General features: G+C 38.2%; 1 pseudogene; it reads right to left on the reverse strand.

Annotated features, from left to right (window-relative positions):
- Nucleotides 1-5160: 5160 nt before the first annotated feature.
- Nucleotides 5161-8219, reverse strand: part of LOC118623373 — a 67036-nt pseudogene continuing 63977 nt past the window's right edge.

The raw sequence follows: 8219 nt of genomic DNA on the forward strand, positions 1-8219 counted from the left end.
CGTTCTTCCCATTTCTGATCTCTATTTATAACATGGTTAGGAAAAAATTCTTCCTAGATTCCAGGCTAAAAATGGTAGAAACATGGATTACATGGCATTTCTGCTGAAGTAACTAAATAGTCTTTCTTACTAGGTAGGGATTTACTACTTAATCGTTTCATGATGTACTCTCATGTGAGATGTCAAAGTATTTTTACAATTAAGTGTGTGTGTGTGTGTGTGTGTGTGTGTATACATATCTATATATATACATACACACTTTTTTTTTCTTTTAAGATTTTCATGTTTTAAATAACTCACAAGAGGTAAAACCTTAACTGGTATTTAAGTATTTGTAGACCTCTATTATCTCCAAGGCACTTTTGTGCACATTCAAATAAAAAGAATCAAGTTCCTTTTCTCTCTAGCTCCTGAATATGAGTTTAAGAGCTGAGGAATAACATATAACATTGGTTTTCTGTTGAAGAGTAGTACCAAAACCATTCAGAGAACCCCAGGACTTGGAGGAAGCAGGCCTGCCCCCCCATTACCAATGCAGGATGCATTACAAAGTACTTTGCAAGGCAAAAGAAAGTGACTGAAATAACGAAAATAGATGAAGTCCTCTGAGATTAAAGACGTGAAAGATCACAGGAAGTCCTGTGAAGTCTACATTGGCTAAGGGAGAATGAGAAGAAGAATGGAACGCCTTCTGTGTGGGGAGGAAGAAGAGAAGCAAAAAAGTAGGAAAGTGGAATATATCCTCTATAAGGTATATATACAGATGAACAATAATTTAGGGAGGTGTAGTCTGTCTGTTGGGCAGAGGGGGAGATTGGAGGTTTTTAAGAGGAAGACTTGTAGATGAAGTGAGACCGTATGTTGGATAACAATTTTAACAGGATTTGACAATGCTCAGGCAGGTAATAAAGATCCCAACAAGAGTGATGGGAGGACTGGGAAGAAAAGTCGAGGGACATAGTTAACTTTGAAGAGGACATAGCCACAGGACTTGGCAAGTGGAAGTGAAAAATAACTTAGCTGGCATAACCAGGAGCTTGAGAAAAATATAAAATCACAATTGGCAGAAATCAGATAATAATGCTTCAGGCAAAGGAGAAGTCTATTGAAATGTGGGAGGCTCTTCTTTTTTTATAATGTATTTTCCAATTATAGTTGCCATACAATATTATATTAGCTTCAGGTGTATAGCATAATGATTAAACATTTATACAACCTTACAAAGTGATCACCCCAATAGGGAGGCTCTTGTTTTGTAATGCAATTTTCAGATTTACACACTACTTGGAGAAAATTACAGGGATAATTGTTCACCTGTGTATTTAAGTTTGTGAGAATATACGATAACTTGAGAATGTATTACAACAGTAATGTATATGAATATTAAAATTTTTTACTTAACATCAATGTTATGGGAAATAAAGACAGGACATTTCTAGTACAGAAGAAGCCCATCTTTTATGTCAAGTACTTTGTGGAGTGCTCAGAGCATTAAAGCAACATCTGGACAATACTTGCTTTATAAAACCAATTAGGTAAGCAAACATGGGCTGTAATGACATTCTAACAGCTAAAAAGCATATTTCAAAATGAAACAGGAAAGGATTTTTATTTTATAGGTAAACATTGTCAAGATGAACACATTTCATACGTTGCACCGAAACATACCCAACGAAATTCAGCCAGCTGAAATCTCTTGCAATTGCTTCATCGGCTGTCTGCAGGATGTCACTTTGGTCAAACACTTTTTTTCAAGGCCCCAGCCAAACATTTTTTTTTTTTTTCCCAAAGCAAAAATGTTTTCTGGCCCAGCTGGTGGGCTCAGTGGTTGAGCATTGACCCATCAAGAGGTTGCTGGTTCGATTCCTGGTCAGGGCACATGCCCAGGTTGTGGGCTCGATCCCTGGTGGGGGGCATGCGGGAAGCAGCCAATTGATGTGTGTCTCTCATTGATGTTTCTCTCTCTCTCTCTCTCCCTCACCCTTTCTCTCTCTCCAAAAATCAATGGAGATATATATTTTTTAAAAAGTTTTCTGGGTGGACACATTGATGTACTAAACACACTGCCATTAGTGGCTTTTCTTCCTTGAAATCTGGGTAAATTGAACAGTCTGGTCACTTGTAGTTAATTACTGGAGGCTTAATGTAAATTGCTGTGTTTTCATACCATTAGTTCCCTTCAAAAAGAGCTCTGCAGCTTGGTTTACCGCATCCACCCATCATTTCCTACCAGTAGTCAGCCAGCCAAATAGCACAGGAACCAAGTGCAGAGGAGACAACCAGCTCCCTGGACGTTTGTAATTCTTTTCATTTTCAGGGACATTTTTTAAGGATAATAGAAACTAGTTTTCCTTCCATTGTTTCTTGCTAGGAGAGTTTGTGTTTGTTATTTACACATAGTCTTTGTGTGCCTGATGATTAAAGAACATTTTCTTGAATTTGGGACTTGAGATTCTTTTTTTTTTTTTTTTGTTTTGTTTTGTTTTGTTTTTTTTTAATCCTCACCCGAGGGTATTTTTCCATTTTTTGTACAGATAGAGTGGGAGGGAGAGAGAGGAAGGGAGAGAGAGAGAGAAACATCGACGTGAAGGGACACATCGAGTGGCTGCCACCCGCATGACCAACCAGGACCGGGGACAAACTGCAACCGAAGTACATGCCCTTAGTGGGAACCAAACCCGGGTCTCTCCGGACCGCAGGTCGACGCTCTAACCGCTGAGCCAAACTGGCCAGGGTGAGATTATTTTTTCTTAAATTTAGAATTGAAAGTTTGTACAAAAATGGTTTGCTGATCCTGAGTGACTTTTGTGATGAGATTAAACAGAAAATCAATTTTCTTGTGAATCCTTTTATAGTGGTTTATCCTGAACTCCCTTCTTTATTTGCGAATTTAAAAATTACTGTTATAAATCTCTACTAGTCTCACTGCAAATATTCAGTATGTAGAATAAGAGACTAAAATTTTATGGTAAAGTAGAGAAGTATTAATTATAGGGAATATAAAACTAGATTCATATACATATATGAATATTTATCACCAGATAGTAATAGATAAAATGCAAAATGATTGGCTACTGTTCTCTGACAAAATAAAAACAATGTTGGCAGTAGATTAGTCAGAAGGCTGAGGCCTGGCTCTACATATACGTAATTTTAATTGTCTATAACTCTATTTTGTTTCTTGATTCCTTTTAAATAGATAATTTATATCTTTGATTACTATTGCTAAAGCTCATGTGTTATCATTTTAATGACATATGTTTGAACGCAAGGTAAAGACTAAGAGTTCAGCCCTTTTCCACAGCGATTTGTTTAAAGTCATTATATATACTTAGTAGAAATAATTCTGGCAAACACATTGCTAGCTTGTGGTTTCTTTTCTTTCTCTCAAAGCTCATTAGAAGATGTGTGACTGAGGAGAAAATTTGTAATTTATAGAGGTTACTAAAAATAGGGTTAATTTCTTTTTCTGAATTAAAAAATAACTTTATTTACTTTTATGCAAATCCTTTTCTCATTGCCGCTCATCCTTTATTTACCAGTTTGCAATCACTGCCACCGTGACCACTAATATACCCTGAAAATTTAAAATTAAAATGCATGGTAATCAATAGTTAAATAAGTTATATTAAGGTTTTAATGTTCATTCCCTGATTACTATTGAGGTTTAGCAAATATATTTTTGGTCATTTGGATCTCCTATTTTTTAAAATGCAAGTTCAGACCTTTTACTTATTTTTCTTTTGGGCTACTTTTTCTTTTTCTTTCTTTTTTTTTTTTTTTTTTTTTTAATCCTCACCCGAGGACATTTTTCCATTTTTTTGTTCAGATAGAGTGGGAGAGAGAGAGAGGAACAGAGAGAGAGAGAGAGAAACATCGATGTGAAAGGAACACATCGAGTGGCTGCCACCCGCACAACCGACCAGGGCCGGGGACAAACTGCAACCGAGGTACGCGCCCTTAGCGGGAACCGAACCCGGGTCTCTCAGGACCGCAGGCCGACGCTCTAACCGCTGAGCCAAACAGGCCAGGGCTGAGCTACTTTTTCTTATTAGTTTTAGGCACACTTTGTCTATTTTAGATTTAGTCCTTTGTTCTTATTTTAAGTATTTGGATATATCTTTTAGAGTTTTATAATTTGTATTTTCTCTTTCTTTGCAAATCATTTGATCAACAGAACTTTTAAAAAAGTTATTAAATTGATTAATAGGGAGATGTTGGTGAAAAGATACAAACTTCCAGTTATAACATGGTTACGTTCTGGGGATCTAATGCATAGTATAATGATTATAGTTAATAATACTATACTGTATATTTAAAAGTTGCCAATAGAGTGGATCATAAATGTTCTAACCACCAACAAAACATAATTATATGAAATGATGGAGGTGTTACCTAAACTTACTATGATAATTACTTTGCAATATATATGTGTATCAAATTATCACTGCGTACACCTTAAGCTTACACAATGTTTAATGTCAATTATATCTCAATAAAGCTGGGGGAGAAAGTTATAAAATGTATTAAACTTTTCCTTAATGGTTAGCACTTTTGTGTCAAGAAATTCTACTCTGCACTAAGGTCACTGTGTTAGTTTTCTATTTGCTGTCATAGTAAATCACCACAAAATGGCTTAAAACAACAAAAATTGTTCCTTCTCAGATCCACAGATCAGAATTCTGACACAGGTCTCACTGGGCTAAAACCATGGTCAACAGGGTTGTGTTTCTTTCTGGAGACTTGAAGAGAAAAATCCATTTTTTGCCTTTCCTACAGCCCTTGGCTTCTGGTGCCCTTCCTCCGCCAAAGCCAGCAACGGCAGGTTGAGTGCTTTTCACATCACATCATTCTGATCTCTTCTTCCGCTTCTCTCTTCCACTTTTGAGGACCTTTGTGATTACTTTGAGCTGATTAGTTGAAGCCCAATTAGATATTCCAGAAATAAGTCCCTATTTTAAGGTCAGTTGGTTAGCAATCTTCATTCCATCTGCGTCCTTAATTTCCCTTTACCAGATAACCTATCAATTGGTTTCAGGGAATAGAACGAGGGCATCTGTGGGGGCATACTATTCTGCCTACCGCAGTCATAAATGTCTTTTTCCCCTCTCTTCCCAGACCTTTTATTTGTCTCTGGTCCTCTCAGGCCTGCATCCTGGGTCACAACCTCTCTGCCTGCAGCTTCGCTCCGGAGCCTACCCAGTCCGAGTCACCTTGCTGCAGCATGATCCCCGAGCTTTCCCCCATTTCCAGGGTTTCCCATCTCTGTCCGAATCAGCTTCTGCGTGCACTCAAGGGCGACCACGGCCCCAGAGGGCTGCAAACATTGGCTTTGCTCAGGCTGTGTCAGGTCACGGCGCACGCATAGTGCTCACTGCGTCGGATGAGCCCTACCAGGTCCACTGAGCCCGCGACAGGCACAGGCTGCGCCCGCGTCAGGTGGGACATGCTCAGAGGCTTCCCAGACATGGGACAGGTCGCCATGCACAATCGCTTCTCTAGCTTGGTGGTTTTGCCCTCGGGGGTCAGCGATGGGATCCAGGCGCTGGACAGCTGGAGTTTTGTCCTTGTCCTTCCTTGCCTGTGGGTTGGTGCTGGGACTGGGTTGGGCATCACCTGGACCATTTTTCTGAGGCGGTCTTGGGCATGAAGGGGTTGAGGGGCTGGCTCAAGACCCTGATGGGGGCCTTCTCCAGAAAACCCCCCACCTGGTCCTGCACTGCTGCCTGCTGCAGCTCTTTCTGTTCTTCCCTCAGGCCTTCATCTTCCCGACAATCTCCTTCTTCTGGTGCAAAAGGTAACCCCTGGATTGCCTCACGGGCCTACCTGTAGCCACCTGGGTGACAACAGCGTCATGGTAGAGAGAGGCAACCGCAGTCCAAGTCCCAGGCCTGTAGCCTGAGGCTGCTGTGTCCTTCTCAGGTAGGTGTAGACAGCCCCGCTATGCCACCTCATCCTCACATACACCTTGTTCCTTCCTTGATTTAACTGTCCAAAAATGTGTTTTTAAAATATGATCTTCTAATATGTTTCTTATCTTTTTGCTGTCCTTATTTTTCATTCATCAGCATCTGTTTACTGAGTACCTACCATATATATGAGGCAAATTACCAGGCATTGGAGACAGCTGAGAATACACAAGACATCCCATCCTCCCAATGTAGTGGGGAAATACAGACAGATGAAATAGCAGTTGGTACATAGCACAATAAACACTTGATAGGTGCTTCATCCAGTCTCAATGGACATGGGATATATTTGTTAGGACAGAAGGATGTGTCTGAGATTTGAAAGGTAAGTGGTTTTAATGAATTGAAGGAGTCAATGGAGGAAGGAAAAGGGGTTACAACAGAAGAAGTAATGTATGCATACTAAGGAGGTAAGAAAGAGTGTAGGGGATGTTGGTAGTGTTGCAACTGGCTTACAATGGCTGGAAGAAAAACTGAGGTGGGAATGGGGTTGGAGACCCTGAAAATGCACCTGGATCATTAAGTAGGGGCCAAGTCTCAGAGAGTCTTGGGGAGACACTTGCTGAAACTTGGGGAAGGTACTTGCTACTTTAAGTAAGGACAACTGGGAATTTTAAAAGGTGTATTAGCAAAAACATTTCCATACATTATAAACAGGGGCTCATTAAAATATGAGATATCCAGAGATTCTACCTTTGTAACTAAAATCATCTGATTGTGATGAGCCTTTTGGGAGTGTAGTCTGAGTGACAGCCACAGAGAGATGCCAGGATATTTGAGGGTCGAAATTCACTTATCATTAAATCATATTTAACTATTGTGCTTAGTGACCTGCCAGAGCTCCAAGTTCTAGTAGTAATAATGAAGTATCAAGTGGCCTTTCCCATTGTTGACTTACACAGAAATCCTAACACTTTAGAGATTCATCTACTAAAGTTTGTTTTTTGAAAAAAGGAATTGTTTTCTAGTTCTATTCACTTTCAAGTTTATCATGTCAATTTTTTTCTCTTATAAGGATAATTTGAATATAATACATTAAGCAAAATTCAAGGTTGCTATAATTCTTTAACAAAAATAACTATTAGTTACTAAAAATAATTATTGTATAAATTTCTACTTTTTTTTAGTTGCTTTCTGTGACTTTTCCTGTCATTAAATGTTTGATCTGCAATTTGGTCATGGAAAATATTATTTTGTGGAGTATCCAGGATCATAGCTTTGCTAGCTTCATAAATTCATTATATTTAACAGATATTTATTTCAGAGCATCTATGTTTTTCTTGTTTCTGCTGATTATTTGTCATTCACACAATAAACAGTTACTGACCACTGATCCTGTGCCTGGCCCTCACAGCTTAATTATGGAATCAGACATAAACTGCAGAAGTAATAGGGGCCAGGAAGGTATCCAAGAATCATTAATACATTCATTTGAGAAATGGGCAGCAAGACGGGAACTACCACAAGCACACACTCATTACCATTCACCTCCCATCCATCCTTTATTTATCTATTCATTCATCTGTACATTTCTGCCTCAACTCCCATTAGCAAAGATAATGGCAAGTATATATATGACAAGTTGCTTTCCAGTTGTACTTGTGTAGTTAGCAAAAACTTTTAAATGATCATAGATTAAATCATGTTCAAAGGTAGGTCTTAGTTTTCTTTCTCTATAATTGAAGAATTCCAACTCTGAATATATTTCAATGTTTAAAATAAACAGTTTTCTATCATTATATTACATATATGTAATACATAAAAATAAGCAGTTCCAAGCAGTTTTTCTTATATAAAATGAATATTTAATACTGTATAATTTTCAGATAGCTTAATTCCACTAATCACAAATCACAGACTCCATTAATTCATTTGCTCAGTTACAAAAGAATGTGTGCACATATAAAGCGATGCCACAATTTGCTTTAAGTTGCATTGTTCTACACAATCACATTATATGGAAGTCTGTGGGTCCTAAGACCACAGTTTTAAGATATAGTTATAAAAAGTGTAAAGAGATGAAGGGAGTAAGAAAATAGTCACGGGGATGTAAAGTACAGCATAGGGAATATAGTCAATATATTGTAATAACTCTGTATGTCAGGTGGGTAATAGAGTTATCAGAGGGGTCACTTCGTAAATTATATAATTGTCTAACCACTGTTCTGTACACCTGAACCTAATACAAAATATAAATAAATGAATAAATATGCTTTAAAAAGTGTTAAGGGTTTTAAAAGTTTTAAGATA

This window comes from Molossus molossus, unplaced genomic scaffold, assembly GCF_014108415.1.
Source record: "Molossus molossus isolate mMolMol1 unplaced genomic scaffold, mMolMol1.p scaffold_m16_p_10, whole genome shotgun sequence".
Taxonomy (NCBI): Eukaryota; Metazoa; Chordata; class Mammalia; order Chiroptera; family Molossidae; genus Molossus; species Molossus molossus.